This window comes from Lissotriton helveticus, chromosome 6 (assembly GCF_964261635.1).
Source record: "Lissotriton helveticus chromosome 6, aLisHel1.1, whole genome shotgun sequence".
NCBI lineage: Eukaryota > Metazoa > Chordata > Amphibia > Caudata > Salamandridae > Lissotriton > Lissotriton helveticus.
Window position 1 is genome coordinate 1,606,268,603 of NC_136067.1, and position 24,416 is coordinate 1,606,293,018.

Sequence of the window (24,416 nt, forward strand, 5' to 3'; positions counted from 1 at the left end):
CAGCTCGTGGAAGGTCAGGTCATGGTTGATATAGCAGGGTCCAGTGTTGTGGAAGGCCTTATAGGCGTGAGTCAGCAACTTAAACTGGCATCTCTTCTGGATGGGGAGCCAGTGGAGGCTTCTGAGGTTGGAGGTGATGATGGTGTGTCAGGAAGTGGCCCAGGTAAGTTGGCAGCACTTCAAAGTTGCTGTAGATGTCTGCTTTCTTGTTGTCGAAGTGGTCTGCTAGGGAGTCACAGAGGGCTTGGGATTAAGTCTCGGTGGCAGACGGACAGGTTAATTCTCTCACGATGCTGAAGAGTTCTTTTGCCTGATTGGAGCTTGCCTCAACACAGGTGGTTAGGGCTTCCTTTTTGGGCTCCTTTAAGGCAGTGCTGGTATTTGCTGAGGGAAGATTTGAAGGTCGTGAGGTTTGAGGGGTTCCTCCTGGAGCCCCATTGTCTCTCCAGTTACTTAAACTTGTTTGGTGGCTTGGAGTTCAGGGGTGAACCTGATGGTGTGTTTGCTGGGTCTCCTGGTGCTGGCCATTTTCAGAGGAGCAATAGCGTTGGCACAGTTGGAGATCCAGTCAGAGACGTTTTGGATGGCTAGTTCAAGGTTGCTGGTGTCGCAGGGTCTGGTGGCAGTCCGGAATGTATGATGTTACTTAGCATGCCATCACTTAGCATTCTTTTTTAAGGAAGTTTTTACTTTGCAAGTGCCTTTATTTAGCAGCATTTTATAACGCATGCCATTACTTCGCAAAATCATTAAAAACCGTTGAAGTGGCATTACTTAGCAGTACATTACTTCGCAGGTTTTTAATACGCATACATATTCTTTTTTTCTTTTTTTTCCCTACACGCCAACACTACCCTCCACGCCCCTACACTTCCCTAAACTCGAAAAACACTACCCTACACTACATGTACACTACAACACTACCCTAAACCCTAAAACACTACCCTACACTACACATACACTACAACACTACCCTCCACGCCCATACACTTCCCTAAACCCTAAAACACTACCCTACACTACATGTACACTACAACACTACCCTAAACCCTAAAACACTACCCTACACTGCACATCCATTATACCACTACCCTAAACCCTAAAACACTACCCCTACACTACACATACACTACAACACTACCCTAAACCAACTCTACAACACTACACTAAACCCTAAAACCTTACCCTACACTACACATACACTACAACACTACCCTAAACCCTAATACACTACCCCTACACTACACGTACACTACAACACTACCCTAAACCCTAAAACACTACTCCCTACACTACACATACACTACATCACTACCCTAAACCTTAAAACACTACCCTACACTACACATACACTACAACACTACCCTAAACCCTAAAACACTACCCTACACTACACATACACTACAACACTACCCTAAACCCTAAAACACTACCCCAACACTACACATACACTACAACACTACCCTAAACCCTAAAACAGTACCCTCCACTACACATACACTACAACGCTACCCTAAACCCTAAAACACTTCCCCTTACACTACACATACACTACAACACTACCCTAAACCCTAAAACACTACCCTACACTACACATACACTACAACACTACCCTAAACCCTAATACACTACCCCTACACTACACATACACTACAACCCTACCCTAAACCCTAAAACACTACCCCCTACACCACACATACACTACAACACTACCCTAAACCCTAAAACACGGCCCTACACTACACATACACTACAACACTACCCCAAACCCTAAAACTCTACCCTACACTACACATACACTACAACACTACCCTAAACCCTAAAACACTACCCCCTACACTACACATACACTACAACACTACCCTAAACCCGAAACCCTAAAACACTACCCTACACTACACATACACTACATCACTACCCTAAACCCTAAAACACTACACCCTACACTACACATACACTACAACACTACCCTAAACCCTAAAACACTACCCCCTACACTACACATGCACTACAACACTACCCTAAACCCTAAAACACTACCCTACACTACACACACACTACAACACTACCCTAAAACCTAAAACACTACCTCCTATACTACACATACACTACAACACTACCCTAACTACACTGCCCCACTTACCTCTCTCTCCTCATGGTCCCTCCCTTCACCTTCAACCATGGTTCCACTCTTCTCCTGTTTCATGGTGCACGTCGTGGTGGATAGTCTGCAAATAATTTAATTCGCGAAGTAACGGCATATGCGAAGTAACGGCATATGCGAAGTGAGAGCATGCTAAGAAAAACCATGCATAGTAAAAGCTCCTGCTAAGTAAAAAATGTGCACTAATGGTAAGTCGTAGTAATGGCTGCTAAGTAATGGTAGATTACTGGGGGCTCGTGATGAGCCTGCAATGGTGAAGTGGATGATGCTGTGATCTGTACAGGGGAGTTCAGTGGTATGGCTGAATTTGATTCTGTCACTGGCTGTGAAGACTGGGTCCAGTGTGTGTTCTGAGTAGTGAGTGAGGCTGGTGACCATTTGTGTGAGTCTGTTGTTGCTTATGCTTTCCAGGAGGTTGGCAGAGTTGGAGTCAATGAGGTGATTGAGGTGGAATTTGAGGTTGCCAAGGAGGGTGCAATGCTTGGAGTCAATAGCCAGGGGGCAATGAGCTCAGAGATGCCATCACAGAAGCCAGAGTAAGGGTCCGGGGGTCTGAAGGCAATAATTCTTCTGACTGTTTTGTTTGCAGCAAATCGGATTTGGACATTGAAGTTTTCACTGATTGCTAAGCTGTTGTCTTTATTGGTGGTTCATTGGAGGGTCCCCTAGTGAATGATGGCAATGCCTCCTCCGTGTTTGTTGACACAGTCTTTCTGTATCATCTTGTAGCAGTTCGGAATTGCGTTCGTGATGACAAGGGTTGAGGACGTTGTGAGCTAGGTCTGAGTGATGATCTTCACGTCGGAGTCGAAGTGGTGATGGAGTCCCAGATTTCCATGGTGTGCTGCAGAGGGAACAGGTGTTGAGCAGCATGCACTGGAGCTGTTCCAAGGGGTTAGGGGTTGGCTGTGTAGGCATGGAGAGGGTTTCAATGTCACATGTGAACCGGCAGTGGTAGCAGCCAAAGGGTCCTTCCATGTTTCTTGGGGACGAGATGCAGCAGCTGTTGTTGCGGCCTCTTGGGACCAGGGGTAAGAGCTCAGTTGTTCTGTTGTGATGCAAGGCAGGGGAGTCAGGGTTCCTGGCACTGGGTGCTGTCCAGACACAGACGGGCACAGACAGGCTTGCCTTTGGCGTAAGAGTAGTGAGCCTGCTGCATGTGTATGCTGCTTGTATGTGTTGCGACCTCCATAAATTGTCCTGGGAGGTAGGAGGGGCCGGCCTGGAGCCACGAGGGTGGGAGTGGCACAGGCAGGATAAATCGGCATTAGCTCAACCCAATCAACAATGCTTGTGGCGGTTGCCAGGCAATCAAAAATATACAAACGAGAGGGCAAACCAGGAGTAGAATGCGGCAGGGGAGCAGTGACCAGGTCCAGGACAGTCAGGAACTGTTCACAGGCGCCGTGCCATGGCCTCCATAAGTTATCCTGGGAGGTGGGAGGGACCGTCATTAAACCTCTCCTCAGTAAATGGTAAAGGATCTTGTATATCATTACATTACCTTTCTAAAGGCTTTGCAATCAGGGAAAAGTTGTGGATCCACTGTTGTTGATCCCCAACAATTCCGAGAAACATTCAAACCTCCCTATGAGTTGTTAGGGGACTCAATTTCGAAATTGCAGAAACATGTTCGTTAGAGACTTTTCTCACTCCCTTTACAACATGTTGTCTAAGATAAACAAACTCTTTTTCACAATGCTGCATTGTAGTCGGGAAGACTTTATATCCATTTTCCGCCAAATGATTTAACAATACAACCATGTATAGTTTACAATCTTCTTTTGTCTTGGATGCTCAGCTCTTTCTTCAGTATTTGGGAGAACATTGAAGGGCTCTCTGTAACCTTTGTGGAATTCTGAACTAAACAAGAAGTTCATTTAGAATTGGATTGCATAAAGGAATTGTTAATCGTTATGCAATGGTATTGAAAACAATGCTTGGTACAAGTGAATGACAGAGTAACATTCTGCTTCTGATGGGATTCGAAACACTACTACTGCTGGATTTGGTCGCACCAGACAACAAGGGACCACAATTTTATTAATCTTTCTGAGATCTTGAATGATTCACTATTTGCCACTCGGCTTTTAAACTCTCATCACCTGAGAAATGCAAGGACTACCAAGCACTTCTCAAAGAATTCCATGCTCCATAATTTTTTTAATCACTGGCTTCATTCCCTCTTCTGCCTCCTTTGTGTGTCTGTGCTGGTTGTTCTGGGAAATATTGCATCTAGTTTTATCTTTATTTTTACTGATTCTGCTCTTTTAAGCAATCCAATTTCATTCTGTTAAATTTAATATATCTTCTTTGACTATATGTCTTAAATCCAAAGTGGATAAATTCAGAGTGGATTTTTTCAATAAAAACCGGTAACATCTCTACTTGCGTGTCTTCTGACCTTAATTTAAAAACAGAATCCTCATCCTGTGTTCATCTTGCAAGAAAGGTTTCTTCCAAGCAGCTTCACTGGACCTGAATCACACAATATAAACCAATATGAATTCTCCATCTCTCCTATCTTGACTGACATATCTGCTGTAAATTTGTTAACAATTTGCTTATTACTGAATCCTACAACTTGGACTTCTCTTCCCGGCAGGGGTAGGTTTGGGACTTTCACAGAATAAACTGTACAACGGGTATGTCCTGTATAAGTTAGAAATTAAACCGGATGCCCATTGACTTCTCCGTCAACATATGGACAACTTTTGGTCTACTTCCAGGACTGATCCAAGCAAGCAACCCCCCCCCCCACCTAAGGCACTGTCATTGTGAACTGCTCCTTGCTGTCTCATCTATCAGAATTACTTCATCCTATTTGTAACCTGCATTATATGGCATTTTATGTCTTATGGTTAGTTGCATGACTGGGCTTTTGGCAGTGGCATTCAAAATTATTTCTAATTCTGCATGTTCTGACCTAAATTCAGCGTGCTCAGCATTACATTGTCCCTCGGTACCTGATGACTTAGTTCTCTTGAATCCTATTAGATTTTTTTCTACATTCCCTTTTCCTGTGCCCGATCCACCCTCAAATATGGCAAGCTAAATTCTTTTTCAACATTTGCAATCATTCCATCTCCTCTGCCCACTTGCATCACTTGATTCATCCCATTCATACCATTTCACATAAATTCCTATTTAAACCGGTGTTATTCTTCAATCCTTTCTGAAACTGTTTTGTTTGATCAACCATTAACTTTTTCTTCAACTTCTTTTGTATCTTTATTAAATAATAACTACTGTTTTTCGGCAACATCAAAATCTCATCAATGCTTTTCATCGACGAACACACCTCATTCTATTGAATATAATTGCTAATCCCTGTTCTTAGACCAATCATGTAAGCAGAAACGAAACTGCTAGCACGGTCTTTCTCTGTATGCTCGATTCTGCTGTGTTTCTTAAATACCTGCATTGGTCTCTCATAAAAAGAATGCTTTGACTCTTTGGCTTCCTCTATTGTTCCCAAAATCTTTCCCCAATGTATTACCTTTCTGGGATATGTTTTTTTCAAATACTTAACCACAGCCTTTTATTTGTCTGCTATCTCTGTTGCTGGTGCATTATTAGGATTAGGTCTAGATCCAATGGCTACCTTAAACCCCAAACACAAATCTCCAGGGACAACAATCTTGAATAATCTATTTGGATCAGTCCATATCATAGGGGTAATGTGTGTAAACCCATGGATCTCATCCTATCACTGGATCTTCTCTTAACTATGGGAACTTATATGTAAAAGTTTACAAATCATCCCTTGCCCATGGGGCATGCACCAAACTCCCTCCATGAACTTCTGTCAAAGGAAAGTCTGAATCACTTGCCTTTCCCTCAATACGTTTCATTTTCCTTTTATTCTTTGTCCTTTTTTATCATTTGTCCTGGTAACTAAGACCTGAAACTCCCTCTCCCTGCACCTCCGAGCATCACCATTGCTCCAGCATTTCAGGTAGGACCTCAAGGCCTGGATGTTCAACCAATAGGAGCAGGCAGCCTGATCCTACAGCACAATACCACAGCACCATCAAGACCCTCACGGGTGAAGCATCTGCAATCCACAAATACTGATTTATTGATTTATCTCGATATATCTTTAAATCAATTCAATCTCATGCTTTGTCAATTAAATCGTTAATATGAGCGATCAAAGTAATGAGGCCCATCCCCTTGATTTCATCATGAGTTAAATGCATTTTGTAATTTTGTTTTATATTTTTCATATTACTAATGTCAACTTCAAATTCATTAGCCAATTCTTCCAATTTGCCATGTGCTTCATTAGCACATCTTGCTACTTCTTTTATCAAATACCTAATTTCTTCAGCATTGTATGTCAATATTTTGTTCAAATCCACAATTCCCTGAAGCATTTCCCCAAATTGAATTTTTAAAATACCAATAAAGTCTTCCTTTGGAGGTGGCTCCACCACCACTGTTCTTTCAGGGGTAACCTGTGACCCGTGTTCTTCTTGTGTCCTGCCTCCACTCGTACCAGGAATTGCCATTGCAACTGAAGCTTCTGACGGGGAACTTGGAACAAATCCTATAGGAACTTGCATCATTGCAGTGTCTTCCTAAAAATTATCAAAATAACCCAAAAAATCAAACAAATCACCACAAACAAATAGCAGCACAGATCTGTCAAAGGTCAACCTATCATAGCATGACTATCCCAGCAAACAACCAAACAGACAACAGCCTATTGGTGACATATCACTAATCCCAGTGTAGCTCCCTAGAAGAAAAACAATCACAGCGTGATTTCTCCTTGAACAAGGAACCACAATATTCCTTTAAAATCAATATATCCCTTTGTCTGTTCACCCGATAAAGGAATAAAGTTAGCACTTAAGTAAGAAAATTCATTCACAACTGTGGAAACTCATTTTCAAGGTAATATGAAATAAATGGTATAAGAAACAAGAAAGGGTAAAAGGCAGCCTACAAGCTCTCTATAAGTAAATTCTGACCAGCAGAATTCTACTTTGAAATCAAAGTACTCCACTTCATGCACTCAGGGCAAGCACAATAACTCAAGTTAAACTCTCAACCCTGCAAGGAAAACTGTGAATACAGAAATCCTAGAGATGTTTAAGTAGCCTCTCTCTCTATACATCACAATACAGACAAAATAATCAACATCTCTAGACCTTGGATTTTCCACAAATCTGATAACCAACTCAAGTCTATGTCAATAATGGAAAAACTTCAAATGGGTTTACACATATGAATAATACATCAACACAACAGTAATTAGTCCACCAATTCATCCCACGTTCATCAATGCATACACAAGAAGTGCAGCACAATTACAAACGTCCACCATCACAACCTCATACTCCAAATCACTCCCACTAACTTAAGTTTTTCCTATACATACTTACACTCCAAGTTCATTCTTGACCACACAGCAATACAGCTTGTTACCTCACAGTTGAATCCAGCACTGGAAAGTTGGCAAAAACTCCCTTCTCCTTTGGTCTTAGCATTTAGGGCTCAAAACATACTCAAATAATTTTGTGGAACCCTTAATAAGGAGGTGCTTAGGCTCATGCCCCTTCTGTATTTTATTTGAGGATATTGGGTGAACACAGAGGATATTGGGTGAACACATCCCAGAGGCTTTCTTCTTTGTTTGCCTAGAATGTCCTTCACCTCCCTGGGCTTGTTGTTATGTGTGGCGAAGAATCTGAATTCCTTGTTGCCCTCAACTTGGTCCAGTGTGTTCTAGGGGTGAGTAGTTAATGTCTGGTTATTCCCCTAGCCTTTAAATAAGCTGTTTGTAATGTGTTCTCATAATACCCTCTTTCCCTGAATCTCACTTTAGCATAAGAAGCCCTCCTCAGTGCTGTAATTTTGTCTAGCTCTGAGTAACTCCCCATAGGGGATACTGTGAATAAGGGCTTTAGGTTGACTACTATTGGCATGAAGTACTGTGTTGCCAGCTGTAATTTTTCTGTGCAAGCAGGTTGTGACGTTGTCTCCCACCTTGACAAACACATCTAGAAAATTGATCTTGGGGGTCACTTATTTCACTAGTAAATTTCAGTTCATTTTGGTTAAGTTCTGAGACAAGTCTTGGTGCTTCTTGATGTTACCCTTTCCAAATGTTAAAGAGATTGTCGATGAAGTGGACCCACCACCTGTTCCTCCCACCATCCTAACAGATTGGCAAAGTTTGGGGCAAAGAATGTCCCCATGGCGGTCCCCTGTTTTTGCCTAAAGTATTTCCCATCAAAAATAAAGAAATTGTGACAGAGGCAAAATTCAATCATTTCAATGATCATCTCTGTGCGGAATAAGTGTAGGTTATGTTAGCCTCAGAGAGTGGAAGTCAAGTAGACTAGAGAGAGGATGATGAAGGTGGACAATTAATCAATTTCTTTGTGATGGGCCAGATTCAGTGTTCAGTATCTGTTGGGATCTGTTCTACATATTCTATTCAGGAACGTTCCCTGCGTGGAACGAAGTGTGTTCTAGGCACGGCAGTTGCTGTCGGGGAGTCGTTGTAACTGGACCTGAATAAACCAGCTCCTACCTTACTTGATGTGTGGAGTCTGCTTCCCTTCACTGGCGACGAATGTAAATGTAAATGTAAATGTAAATGTAGTCATACTTGTAAAGCGCACTGATACTCCTGAGTGTCCTGGCTCTGTACTCATACCGCTGGGGAACCCTTCCTGGCTTTTCCCCATGAAATGTCCACTCCTGGGCATCCCCAGGGTGCAACCAGGCATCCCAAGCACTGTAGGGGGCCGTTGTGGAGACTAAGCAAGCTATTGCCCAGAGTTGCAGTGTGGGACCCATGCTTAGAGTAGGCACCGAGGCGAGAAATCAGGTCCGAGAAATTATGAGCCCAAGATCCGCCGAGACAGCCAAGGCAGGAATTGAACCCTGGTCCCGGGCCAGACCTCTGCATCAGGGTCTGCCGCTCTAACCATTGAGCCACACTTCTCCACGAATGATTCCAGCTCTTCAACCTCCCCACCCACAGTGATCCTGTATTGGTAGTCATGCTTCCTGCTGGCCCGTCAAGCACCACCAGCCCCTGCGTTTATTTGTAACCACGTTGTTGGCTTCCTGTCATCGTGGTAACCTTCAATTCCTGCTGGTTGTTTACAGGATCCTTCGACAATTTATTGAGGTACTTTTTCTTCCTTTCGTTGTTCGGCGCGCGATCGAGCTGCTATCTTGCTCTCGCGTCATCGCCGCATCACGTAACTTTGCCTGACTTCCTCTGCGACATGCACGCAACGTACCGACATTGCATGCAGCCATTTTAGGTTTCACTTCACCATAGCAACCGGCCCCAATTCTTCACTGACGCGCACAGCTTCCAACAATTACTTGCGCTCAGCCACAGTGCTACTTTATCGCTGATGTGCGCAGCTTTCTATGTACCTGACATCATCTGTTATGTTATCCGCTCATCGCTGATGCGCACAGTTTTCTATTTAACCTGCCATCATCTTTAATGTCACCTGCTCATCGCTGATGCGCACAGCCTAATTATTATGCGCACTGTTGTGTACTTTACTTAACACCGCTGATGCACACAGTTTTATTATATGCCGACCTTATGTAATGTCCTGCTTTGTTCTCCGCTGATGTGCACAGCCTGATGCACACAGCCTCATTGTTAGCTTTACCAAATTTCGTCAGTCTAATTATTTCTCTTTTATTTATTAACCATTTGAAAGTGTATGTTTTACATTTGCAAGTCATAATATCAGTGTGGGCAGCAACTCACCCACGCCCTGTTATGGATCGTGTTTTGGCACCTCCACCCTTCCTGCAGTCTGCTGGCACACCACCTGTGAAGTGGGAAGAATGGAAAGACACTTTTGAGGCCTATTTAGAAGCGATTGACGGAGAAACCTTCACTTCGAAGGAAAAGAAGGCTCTGTTAATCTGTAACCTTGGCGCAGAAGGCAGGAGCGTTTTAAAAACTTTACCTATGGAAATAGTAAGTATTCTTGCAGCTGGTGGGGACAGTGGTGACTCCCTACTGGTTGATGAATATGCTTCAGTTATTAAAACATTAGACAAATGATTCAGTCCTCAAAGAAATATTGTTTTAGAACGTCACAAGTTTCTACAACGTGCTCAAACCCCTGGTGAATCTATTGATGATTTTGTTGCTGCGCTTAAAATTTTAGCAGTCAATTGCAACTACAGGGAATTCAGGGATGAAATCATACTTGATCAACTAATTGAAAAGACTTTTAACAAAAAAATCCAAGAATTTTTTTTATCGTCTGATGATCTTGACTTAGAAACTGTCATCACTTTAGCCAGATCTATTGAACATTCTCAGTTTTGTGTGAAAGAAATGAGCAATCCTTCCTCATCTACCGAAGTAAAGTTATTAAAATCCACTTCTAAATCTCCTAAATCACCATCTGTTAATGTTACAAAACCATCTCTTGCCAACAGGCCCCGCGTCCCTTCAGCAATTCCCAACAAGATAAAGACCGATCAGAACGAAGTAGTGTGTTTCCGTTGTGGAAGGAAAACTTATCTTGGTAATGCCAAATTTTGCTTCACTTTAAATCAGACTTGTTACAATTGTGGACGGAAGGGTCACTACTCTAGGATGTGCAAAGCAGCTTCAGTCATGAAAAATCCTGATCAAATTGTGAAAGTCATTGCTGATGACTCTGATGATGAAAACTATGATCTGCTGATGTTGTCCCCTTCACCGTCTCACGTTGATGGAGTAGTTGAATTGTCTTCTCTGGACGGAGCTCACAGGAGGAAACCTCCTTCTTGCTATTTTTCTATAAATGGAACACCTTTAAGTTGAAATTTTAGGAAAATTTGTTGCTGATCTTACATTCAATTTCGACCATGCTTCTGGTACTGTATTTGTAGTCAAGGAAGGGGCAAATTTATTAGGTTGGAGTGAACAAGGTTTGCTAAATATTGTGTTAGAACCGAACCATCCTGACATGGTGGTTTCCCGTAGTGAATTTTACAAATCTACTTTTGGTCCATCTTCGGCTCCCACTGTTACTCAATTATCTAGTGTCAAGTGGGAGCATATGTTCCCTGAAGTATTAGTTGGCAAGCTTGGTAAGCTTAAGGGTTTCCAACATCGTATCATTCTCAAGGATGGTGCCAAGGCTGTTGCACACAAGGTTCGCAAGGTGCCCTTGAGTCTTCGTCCTGTAGTTATGAGGGAATTAGAGCGTCTATATACGGCCGGGATCATTGAACCCATTGAAGTTCCGAATGGCTCGCACCGATTGTTTTAGCTCGAAAATCAGATAAGTGTCTCAGGATGTGTGTTGATTTGAGAGACCTCAATTCCAACATCTGGGTCGATTGTCAACCACTTCCCTACATCAATGAATTGTTAACCTCTTTAGATTGTGCCAAATTCTTCACTTCCCTGGATATCTCTTCTGCATACCATCAATTTGAACTGTGCAAAGAGTCTAGACATTTAACATCTTTCATCACTCCGGAAGGTGCTTACCGTTACATCAGTATGCCCTTCGGCCTTGCCTCTGCTTCGGCAGTATTTCAGAGATTGATGAAGAATATATTTAAGGATATTCCCGGAGTCATTTTTTTTCAAGACAACATCCTTATTCATGGAAAGACTGAACATGAACGTGATGAAAGGGTTAAACATGTACTGAGTATCATTAGAGCTAGTGGTTTAACATTAAGGGCTGACAAATGTACGTTTTTGCAAGATGGCGTTGATTATTTAGGTCACCATATTTCCCACAAGGGTATTGAGCCCAAACTTAAAATCATTGAGGCTGTCCAGAATGCACCCACTCCAGTAAACAAGGACCAACTTCGTTTATATTTAGGATTGGTTGAATATTATGCAAAATGTGTTGGTAATTTTTCCACTAAAACCGCCTCCATGCGTAACTTACTTAAGAAAAATGTTACATTTGTATGGGATGACGACTGTAACAAAAACTTTGAATCAATTAAGAATGATATTGTGCAGGCTGGGCCCCTTAAACTGTTCAACATCAATGATGTATGTATCATATCCACTGATGCCAGCAATGTTGTGTAGGGTGCAGTTCTACTTCAAAGGAGAAGCGATGGTCGTGAGGAAACTATTGCTTTCGCTTCAAGAACTTTGAGGGGTGCCGAGGCTACTTACTCAACTATTGAAAAGGAAGCTCTTGGTTTGTGGTGGGTTGACCAACACTTTAAGAACTTTGTGTGGGGAAATGAATTCATATTAAGAACAGACCACAAACCCTTGGTTGACCTATTCACCACCAGGGGTGGCGGTAGGGCTACACCACGAGTTGCCAAGTGGCAATTCAGACTGCAGGAGTTTCGCTATCATCTTGAGTATGTGGCTGGAGTTAAAAGTCATGTTGCTGATTGCTTGTCCAGATTACCCCTCGCAGTTGTGAATGATACTTCAGAGTATGACGATTTAAAAATTGTTTGTGATGTAAGCTCTTTGAAAGACACTGTGGGTTGTGCTCTCTCTAAGTGTGGGTGGTTAGACAGTATATCTGAGGATGATGTTGTTGTGAAGGTTATTGACTTTTTAACCAATGTGTGGCCCAGTGATAAAGAATGTACTTCTGATTTGATCCCTTACAAAAGGGTTAAGGATGAATTGTCTGTAGTGGAGGGCGTGTTACGCAGAGGTGGTCTGCTAGTAGTTCCCTCTTCTATTCGTGATAGGATTTCAAATCTGGCCCATGAAGGTCATCCGTGCGTCCGTGCCATGAAGCGAAAAGTGAGGCAAGATTTTTGGTGGCCAGCTTTAGACAAGGATGTTGAGCACTTTGTTCGGGATTGCTGTGCGTGTGTCACTAGTGACAAGTCTCAAGTGACTCAACCATCTCCTATTGAACCCATAGCTGTGAAGAATTCATCCTGGACCAAACTAGCTTTTAATATTGCTGGTCCGTTTGGCCTTATTGGCATCTCTCCCAAATATGCGCTTGTTCTAATTGATTACATGTCAAAATGGCCTGAAGTCAGGTTTGTGGATAGTGCCAACTCCACTTCTGTTATCAGTTTTTTTCAGGATATTTTTCTCAGGGAGGGTTTTCCGGAGGAGCTAGTATCAGACAATGGTACTCAGTTAACTTCAATTGAAATGCAATTTTTTTTTAAGGAGGCGGGAATTAAACACATTTGTACATCTCTTTATCACCCTCGCAGCAATGGTTTAGTTGAGCGGTTCAACCGTGTTGTCAAGGAACACCTGCAACTTGCCTTAGTAAATGGGTTGCATTGGCGCAGAGCCGTTTGTGATATGTTGTGGGCTGTGAGAACCACTCCTCACGTCTGTACTGGTGTTGCCCCTTTCACTTTACTTCGGGGAAGGGTTGCTGGTCCCAAACTGAATAAGGAGTGGATGTCCAGAAGAGTAGTTGATACTAGGAAAATGTCTGCTGTGACTGATGTCAGGACCACTGTCCAATCAAAATATGATACTAGGTCTGCCGTACATCATTCTCTGGATGTAAGAGTAGGTGATTTGGTGAGAATCAAGAAACCGGGCTTTCGTCGCAAGGGAGAGTCTCGATTTTCGTCTCCTAAAAGAGTGTCTGTTGTGAAGGACCAGGTAGTAGTGTTAATGGATGGAAGAGTGTGGAATAAATCTACCATCTCCATTGTTCCCAAACCCATGGTTGATGTGGTGACTAGAAGGCTGCGTTCTCCTTTTCCTTCTGTTAGTGTGCCCTCTGATGTTCATGGGAGAGAAGGTAGTGTTTATTCTGATTCCTCGAGGAGGACATCTTCCAGGTTGAAATCTCTTCCTGCCAGGTTCCGTGATTACAAAATGTCATAATTCTCTGAAGTGACAGTTCTATGATATATAATATCATAACTTTCTGTTATCATTTCTTCTCCATTTTCTTTTCCTATCATGTTCTTAATTCTTTATTCCTTTCTCTTCTCTTGTTCTTCTATTCTCCTTCTTCTTGTTTTTATGAAGAAGGGGAGGTGTGTTGGGATCTGTTTTACATATTCTATTCAGGAACATTCCCTGCGTGGAACAAAGTGTGTTCTAGGCAAGGCAGTTGCTGCCGGGGAGTCGTTGTAACTGGACCTGAATAAACCAGCTCCTACCTTACTTGATGTGTCGAGTCTGCTTCCCTTCAGTATCCTCTCAGATGATAGGAAGGTGCGGCATCATGTTTTGCAAGCTATAGGAAATTTGCCCTTTGCTTTGATATTTTCTTCAGAGTTTCCCCACTACTTTATATATATGGGGAAGCTGTATGTTTCAATCCTTGTGATTCTGTGTTGCAGCATTACACCTTTTAGCCCACTCTAAATACAAAGCCCCTATGGCAATGAAAGCACATTGTCTATACATATCAGCAACGGTATTGCTTCAATTTTACTCATTAATCTTGTTGAGTGAACAGTGGACAGAACCTTATCCTTACTAGTAGAAATCACTTAGTGATTTTACTGCACAAGCAACACCACATAATTAAAGGAAAACCTTAGCATGACCTCCAATACAGGACAACACCTTTGATTTTATCTTGTTAAAGCTGTGTTCTGAAAAAATTAACACCCTTGTGAGTTGCTTTGGCAACATAGTCTCAAGGTTTCAGAGAGAGAAAGTTGAAGGCATTGCATCCTATCTATAGGGTATGGCCGTAGTCCAGGCTAGAAAAAATAGTAGCATTAAACCAAGTATTTGAGGAAGTTATAATTCATAGGATTAGAGAAGTGATTTATAAGGATTAGATGTACACTATAAAATGTATTACATCTTTAATTTATCTGTTCAGGGGCAGATTCTAGTTACGTTATATTACTGATTTCTTTAATATCCAGTATGGTGGGTTTAACAGTGCACATATGTTTATTGAAAGCAGAGTTTCTCAATAGCTTTCCCTCATAAAAACATTATATTTGTCCTAAATAAACTCAGGACCAACATGCTTAAATGCATCACATCTTTAAATGCCATTAGATAGTCAGTGGGGATTTCAGTTATCTCTGTTCTCATATACATTGTTTGCTGTTTATTACTGGCATACATTTTGAAGTCCAGCTTGTTCTTTCTTAATAACTGAATTACTTGAGCTATTAAACTTGAGATGTTAAATACAAGAAGAAAGAGAACAGACTTCTGGGTAACCCACACTCAATCATGTGTGTCAAATGAACTAAAACGGGTCTCCTTACCAGGGAGGACTAAACATAATCCTTAGCTTTAAATGTCATTTCTTTCTCTTATTCTTGCAGAAGGTAGAACATTCATGACGGAGGCATAGTTAATATTGCTTTTTCTTGAGCCATGTGATATCTACCTAAAGACATGCTGAGTGCCTGTTATACTCTTGGAGCACCCGCTTACCCACTGTGCCAGTACTTAATGTGGGTACACTGGCAGTCCATTGGTCCTGGGGTCGTAATGCATGGCATGGAGTGCAGCCACCCCTCTCACAAGTCCATCACAAAAACATGACAGTTAGGTTGTGTGAAATGAAACTATTATTCTTTTTCATTTCTTATATTTATCATAGCAATCATCTGACTAAATTGTGTCAATAGGTGTCTCTTATTATGGTCAGTGTAGGTGAAAGGTGTGTATTATTCTACCCTCTAAATGTCCTTGCTGTCTTTATATAGTAGAATAGTAGGACTCCAAGCTCAATCTATACAAATAGTCTTAGCACCCAATAATCAATATCAAATCTGATTTCAAACAATTTATCATTAGGCTGGATTGGTTACCTGAAATATCAAAACAATATACAAGTATTAAAAATTAGGTGAATACATCCCATATTATTCTTATATTTGCATGTGAATAATACATTAGGACAAAAGTAAATATCTTTCTATATAGCAGAAATTATTGGAAGGTGTTTCTTAGTTCGAAAATTCTATTAAAGTGGTTAATGTTAATTTATGTATTTGTAGATTATCTATTTATTTATGGTTGAATGTATTTACCTAGTTTCACATCACACTTCATTTAGCAAGTTCCAAACATGTCAGAACTTTTGAAAAAGCTGTGATAATTAGCTGTAGAAATCGATAGTCCTTTCCATTCGATACATATCCATTAAGAGCTCATCTAAGAGTTCTGACATAAGTGAGATTCACTTCACATGTGCAAGACCGCCATTTCCAGGAAAAGTAGGTGAGGACAGAGGAGCTAGCATAGGTTGTACTGAGACCGGTGAAGTGCTAGCATCAACACAATTGAATAAATAGAGTGGTTGTTGTTTCAAATAAGCAATAATTAATTTGTGATATAACAGGCTGGTCCTGTGCAGCAAACTCTGAACCCTTAAAGCACTTCTACTTGGTTTCCTTTAATTACACTTGGTATGTCAGAACATGGAAGTGTGCCTAGATTGAAGATTCATGTTGGTATTGAATTAAAAGTCAGTTTTTGCAGGTAGCCTAGATCTCTGTTCCAGAAGGTCATGGGTAGTGTGAACATTATTCTTTATACTCCCATTGATAGAATTACAGTGGAGAGATTTCAAGGTTGAAGTACTACAGTAACACAGTGCTCAGCAGATACGCACAGCGGGTGTGCCACTGGTGCACTGAAGGCACAACAAAGGTAAGCCCATTTGCGCCTGTCCACACCTGTACCACTGCCAGGGCCAGGACCCCTGAGTCTTCCTCCTCAAGGAGCTACACTGCTGCAGACTTCTGTGCCCTGGCCCATGGACGCATCAACATCCACAGCTGCTGCATAGCCCGCAAACCAACAATGGACAGTTCTCCTGCTGACACTGCCGCTTAAGCACCAAAGCAACCAACAATACCAGAGACATCGCAAATGTGACCCCATCTGCCACATTGACCAAGACCACCTTGACACAACACCCATACATCCTGCTCAATGCACAATCACTCAGTAAACGTGCCACAGAGATCTGGGACACAATGTCATCCCTCACCCTGGATGTCATCTTCCTCAAAGAAACGTGGCTAAACCCCACCTCCACACCAGACCCCCCACCACCATCCCCAGCGGTTACAAGATAACACACGGGGACTGAGCCAACAAACATCAAGGTGGAATCGCCATTATCTACAAGGACCCACAACTTCCCCTCATGACCCGAAAATGGAACAGCTCAACTTCCAACTCCACACAGACAGAAAAAGCATCATCAGAGGCACCCTTGCCTACAGATCCCCAGGACCCCGCCCCAGCTTCTGCAACAACATCCCAGACATCATCGACCCGCTCGCAATCAACTCTGAGCACTACATATTCCTTGGGGACATAAATTTCCACCATGATGACCCCTGCGATGCCAACACCATTGACCTCCTAGAGAGTATGGGCAACATTGGCCTCAAGCAGATTATCACCAACCGTTCCCACATATCAGGACACATGCTCGACCCCGTTTTTACCTCCAATGACAGAGTCAGATACAAATATGACACTCAACTCACATGGCTCAACTACTACAGCATCTACTTCACCATCACAGGACCCACCCAGTCCACACCATACCCCACAGATCCACACGCAAAGACATGAAAAAGGTATTTGAAGGCCAGTGGAACAACGCTCTCCACTTCCACCTTCCAGATTCTACACACGACCAAGAACAAGCACCCAAAAACGTTTCCCAGTGAATCACCGAATGCCCGACATCAGCCTGCCAAGACAGCCAAAGTCAAAGGACCAACCAAAAGAGCAAGCTGGTTCACTGAGAAACAGGCAGCTAGAAAGTAAGAGACGCACCAGCAAAAAAATGGAGGAATGCACAGCCTTCGGTACCCTCAGCCTGTATCACCGCCTCCTGAGAGAAACCAAAAAGAATGCTGCGACAGACCGCATTGTAGCTAGTACAAACCACAGCGAGAAATTCTTTGACATTGTGCAGGAGTTCTCCAATCCCACGGAGAACAACAACACACCCTTCCAGGAACTAGGTGACCATCTTGCTGACTTTTTCATGACAAGATCTCAGCTATCTACAAACAGTTTGACCACCAACCCACTGCCGCTGACAGGTTGAACCAGCTCACATCCTCAAGAAGGTACTCAACACCTCCATTACAGTGGCCTCCTTCCCTGAGGACTGGAAACATGCTGAATTCAGACCCCTCCTGAAGAATATATCAGCTGTCCCAGCTGAACAAAAGAACTACCTGCTCATCTCTCTGCTCCCCTATCCAGCTAAAGTCATTGAGAAAGCAATCAACCAACAACTCATACAACATCTAGAAGACCACAGCCTCCTCGACCCCTCCCAATCTGGATTTTGAGCTGACCACAGCACCAACTCAGCCCTGATCGCAGCAACGGATGGCATCAGAGCCCTCCTGGACTGAGGAAAAACAGCACCCCTCATCTTCCTAGACCTGTCTGCCATGTTCAACACCGCCTCCTATCACATCCTGATCAATAGACTTCATCACATAGGGATTCAGGGAGATACCCTCTGATGGATCACCTAGTCCACACAGGTAAAACCCAGAGGATCCACCTCCCGCCATTCACTTGGAGCCCAAGGAGATCGTTTGTGTAGTCCCCGAAAGATCGTCCCTCAGCCCCACCCTCTTCAATGCCTACATGGCCCCCCTGGCCGACACTCTCAGATCACATGGAATCAACATTATCTCCTACACTGATGACAATCAGCTCATCTTCTATCAGAAGATCCCTCCACTACCAAAGCCAGCTTCCATAGATGCATGATGAACATCATAGATTGAATAAAGGACAACAGTCTCAAACTCCACACGGATAAGATGGAATTCCTATTCTCTGAAATAACACTTTGCCATGGAATAGCGCATGGTGGCCTGTGGAACTTGTCCCACCCCTTGCCCTGACAGACCACACACACAACCTCAGCATCATCCTGGACAGTAAGATTTCCATGAAGAAGCAAGTCAACAAAGTCTCATCCACCTGTTTCCACATCCTTCTCATACTCCATAAGATTTTCAAGTGGCTCCCAGCCAACACCAGAAGAACCATCACGCAGGCTCTCATCACCAGCAGACTGGACTATGGAACACACTCTACATCGGAATCAATGCACGCCTCATGGAAGACTCGAGAACATACAAACCTCAGCAGCAAGATTCATCTTTGAACTCCCCAGAAGGACTCAAATCACTCCCTATATCAAGGAACTACACTTGCTGCAGATTCATAAGAGATGCCAGTTCAAGATGCTGATCCACGCCTACACGGCCCTGCACAACAAAGGTCCTGCATACCTCAACAAACGCATGACTTTCCACCAACCAACCAGACACCATCGATCCGCCTCCATCTCACTCGCAGACACCCCACGAATCCTCCAAACCAACAGCAGACAAAATTCCTTCTCACCCCTCACAGCCAAGGCATGGAACGACCTATCGCTGAAACTCTGGACTGCACCATCTCTCCAGCAATTCAGGAAGCAACTCAAGACCTGGATGTTCAAGTGATCACTCCACCACGCAGCAGCAAACTTTTCCAGCACCTCAAGAGCCTCACAGGTGATTTGCCATGCTTTACAAATCCTTGATTGATTGATATTTTTTAGTTTAATGCCACACTTTGAAGAATGGTACTGAATTAACTATTGATGTTGGCTCTGTGTTTTGGGTAACACCTTGAACTAGACACTAAAATACTTTAGCATAGGATTATCAATGATCTAGTTAGTTCCATGAAGTGTTTTTCTAATTTGTTTACTATTTACCTGGGGCTGACGAATTTATATGAGTTGAACATTATTTTTTATTTCCTTGCCATGAACAATATTACAACAAAAATGCAAAAGATGGATTAACCAGCACCTTTAAAACACAACTTTCTGGTGGAATGTCCAGGGAAAGATAGCCATAAAAAATAACAAAAGAGAAACTCACCCATTCATATCAGTGAACATGCGTATGGAGAATTAAATAGGAAGGATGCTAATGAAAAGAACAAATATCCTACCCCTTAATACTTGTGTTTAATCATTGTGGTGGTTAATAAATGAAAAATCATGGCATGGCACAGATCTAACTTATTATTTATTGCACATTTGTCCTTGATTCGTCAAAAATGTATACCATGGTCTGGGCATCTAAGCCACCCCTGGAGAATCTTGGTGTGGGAGGTTCTGATGCTTTACTGAAGTCGACGGATCCTAATGTGTAACATCTGCCACTATAATGTGCTATGTCACCTTCTGGTTGCACCTCACTGTTTCTTGCTGACACAGGAACCATTCGTTCATAGCATTCCTTTTTACCAGAGGCAGTAAACTGAGCTTGTTGGTGCCTGCCAATCAATAGAGTGTGCTTGAAGGTTACATATTAAAGTTCACTCCTACGTTATGGCTCATTGTTCTCATCTCTTTTAACGACTGTAAGGAATAGTTTTAGATTAGCTTGTGACGACCCTGCACACCTTCGCCTTGTATTCCTGCATGTTTGTAGTTTGGATGGTTATGTGAAGTAAGCAGATCACAAAGTTGTTATAGAGTCCGAAGTTACACGTACTTTGAGCCCTGTTTGCTCCTGATTGATCCATAGTCTTCCAGTGTTCTGATGTTGCCTCTCAATGAATAAAGGAGATGGGATAAAACAGAAAGTTTAAGTACATTTAGGTATGTCAGAATATCAGATTTCAAAAGCAAAATATTAGAATTTTATTATTGGAAAACCTTTATAAAACACTAAACATCCATTCAATTCAGAAAATGGAAGATATAATCATTACTTTGGCTCTAGAACAATAATAGATATGTGAAGCAGACTTCAGGTAGTTAAATAACCCTACTGGACCATATTGGCAGTTTATGGACTGATAAAAATATAACAATATAAAGAAATTCTCCTCACCAACCAAATTAATTTGGTATCAATTCACAAACAAATTTCAGCTCAGATATGACAACGTCCTTTTAAAACATTTGTAATCAATATGCACCATACACATGCAGTATAATGTGAGGCTCTTAAGGTTGGAAATGTATTCTTGTGGCATCAATACCTAGTGATTTTTTACTCATGACCATGAGGTCTCTTTAATACAATATAATAGTAGTCAGGGTCCAGCTTGAACATTCCTCGAGTGACTTAGAAATTGTTAACTCTACCATCTGGGGTGCCCCTTATGTTGAGTGTTGATTGTGAAGAAAAGTTTTTCGGAATTGCTTTTTTTTCACATAAAGACCAATACTATCTGCAACAGAAAGACACCAGTGTGGGAGAAACATTTGTGAGTCTGGCACTCCAGTTTGTTGCTGAGATAAGACATACCATCTATGCATCAAATTTCGGATCACTGACACAATATCGAGAACAGCAATATTCTCATTAAAAACTATGGTATTAAAAATATTGATTTAAAAAAATATCGTTCTCCTCTAGCCACTTCAACATTCACAGGCTCAAGCAATATCAAATTGCAGAAGCCAATTTTGAAATGGCTAAAGGAGAACTGTAATCACACAATATGACAGTGTGTCAAAGAGTTGTGCCATATATGAGATCCATTATGGTTTAAACATCAATAAATAATGTAAAGGGGCACACGTAATGCCATCAACAAAATGAACAGGTATAACATTTTAATGTTACCAACCAGAATAACGTCAGCCCACTTTCTCTTGCTAGGAGACATCAACCAATGGTAATGTGAACAGCTTCAATTAAAAAAACTCGCAAGTGATACCAATCTTACTAACCAATATTGAGAAAGTCAATGTCGCCAAAATGCATCTACTTGGTTATAATAAAGACATTTGGAATCCTCAGAGTGCTCCTATGTCCTGGGTGGATGTTTGTTGAAAAATAATTTTACGTGATGTAATGTGGTAAATAAAATATTACCCTGTCATAATTTCTAGACATAAACAATGCATCATGCAGTAAATGAGAGGCAGAGTCCGTGGTATCCGAGTCAAATGGCTTTATTCCAATAACTCGAGTTAAGGGAGAATCTGTTCCATCACCTCTAAGGTTCAGGAAGGGTCTTCTAAAACATTAGTTTCTGATTACATATTTATACGTGCAATTTTGTACATAGGGAGGAGCGCTAAAAGGCAGAGCAAGAGAGAAAAGAAGATAAGAGCATGTGGGCGTGCATGAGGGTGTGCACTTGATGAGTCATAGGTGGGTGGATACATGGAGGGGGTTGCATGGCAGGCTGGAACTTTGCCCTACTTGTGCGTGCAACTTTATCATGACGTGCAACTGACGTGTGACTGGGGGGAGCTGACATTCAGTCTAGTAGAGAGGCCTTCAGTGTCAGGGCGACCAGCACGACTAGTACTATCTGATACTATCTGATATCTTGAGTCGGGGATGTATTATCTGAAGCAAAGGTTGCTCATCACTAAAAGACAGAGGGGGCATATATTTCTTCGTTCATTGCATGGGGGCTGTGAGCTTTCTACAGATGCAAGTACTGTAATTTACTTAAACGGAGACAGAAAAGCTAGGCCCTATCTCTGCAGACGGGTTCTGTTTACCTTCTTCACTGGGCAGGAATGTGATTCTGTACAACAAGCAGATAACTATTTTGCAAAACACTGTCTTGGCACCCCTTGCTGGGCTTCTTTCTCTCTGAGCCAGAAGTATGCGAGGTCAGAGATACGTAACTGTAGCTTTCAGAGTGTCTGAGGCTATGAAAAACCCTTAATTCAGAAACGGGCACAGGCTGAACCACAAAATGGGTTTGTCGTGATTTATTTAAAAGTGCACAATGCAAATACATGGGCCTTAAATGCTAACTTAACATTTCTTACATGGGAGACTTGATGACTGGCATCCTAATGCAGGACGTAAATGCAGAGGCCTTGTGATTCAGGCCACTTAAGGGAAAATGCATGGATGACATGCACATACATGAAACATAGGGTACACGCAGGGGACATATTGGTCAGGCAAAATATCATTTTCCTCATTCCCTCCTTGTCCCCTACGTTACCCTTCAGGACACATCTATATTCATGAGACCGTATAGTTGATCATACAGCATCATTTGTTCGTCTTTGATCCTTTATACTCGTGGGTGTGGAACACAGGCAGTCGCACACAGGCCGCAAATGGCCGGGCCACACTGCAGACAGAGACAGCAGCCGAATATCATAAGCAGTATCATTCCTAAGAACGACAACACTTTCCATCCCCATGCCGATATTACACCCCAGAGCCAACTGGACCAAGTCCATGTGCCTGGGTCTTGATGTATATCATGAGCAATCTTGTGGAGTCTTGTTATTGCTGCGTACACAGATGGCGCGTTATTAGGGATGAAAATGCAGCAACTAGAGCCGATCACTCTACAAGCCCCGCCCCTATCCGCCAGGATGACGTCAAGAACAAGGCGGTTCTGAAGAACAACAAGTCTCATGGCAGACTGCTCCTGGGTCAAATTCGCCAGAGCAGAGGCAGTCACATTCACTACTGCTTCCAGAGTTCTTGTTAACCTGCGTATAAGTTTACTGTTTTGGACGGGACCTATGAAGAAAAAGAATCCTTTGTTGAAATCTGTATATTGCTCCCAAGCTGTTTCAGTCTGATCGATCTCTGAGGCATCGGTCTCTCTCCTTTGTCTAACATGCTCTAGTCGTGAATCTCGATGGTAATGGGATGGGGCCAGAAAGACTGGTGGCAGCAGGAACGCTATATAACATGTCCTACCCCAGTCAGGGGGCAGTTGTACATAGGCTGTCTGACCGCAAATGAAATAGGTATGGCGTGATGTTTTGAATGAAGACTGTCCTTTATCGTTAAACTCTACTATAGCTTTACACTCGCTGTGTCCCATATGTACTGAGCCTTTCTTTCTAACGCATAAATCTCCTTTTGCTGGTAGGACTGAAATAAATGGTGGACCTATATTTTGCATGGGCTGAGCGTTCAGCATTATAAAACTAACAGATGCATTTCCTTGCTCGTACTCTTCATTTTCTAGATCAGTTCCCTTCCTTTGGGGAAATCCGTCTTTGTCTGGAAAACATACCTTATTCATTACTTTATTCAGGTTTCCATATATCCATTCATTTTGGTAAACTATGGACTTTTTGTCTAGTGAGGTCATTAAGGCAAACCATGCTCCGCACGAACCATTGTGGGAGAACGGTAAAGGGAAGAAGGTCAGAACTCCCTTCGTCTTTTGATAAGGTGGGAGTTGGCCACATACCCAGCAATCAGTCGCATTGCTGGTCTGATGAGAACGGTGTAACATTCGAATGAAAGTATTGTTCCGCAGGGCAAGTCGATATGACAGTTCATGGGGTGGCAGTTCATTGAATGTATGCTCTACAGTGTTATTACGGGAAGA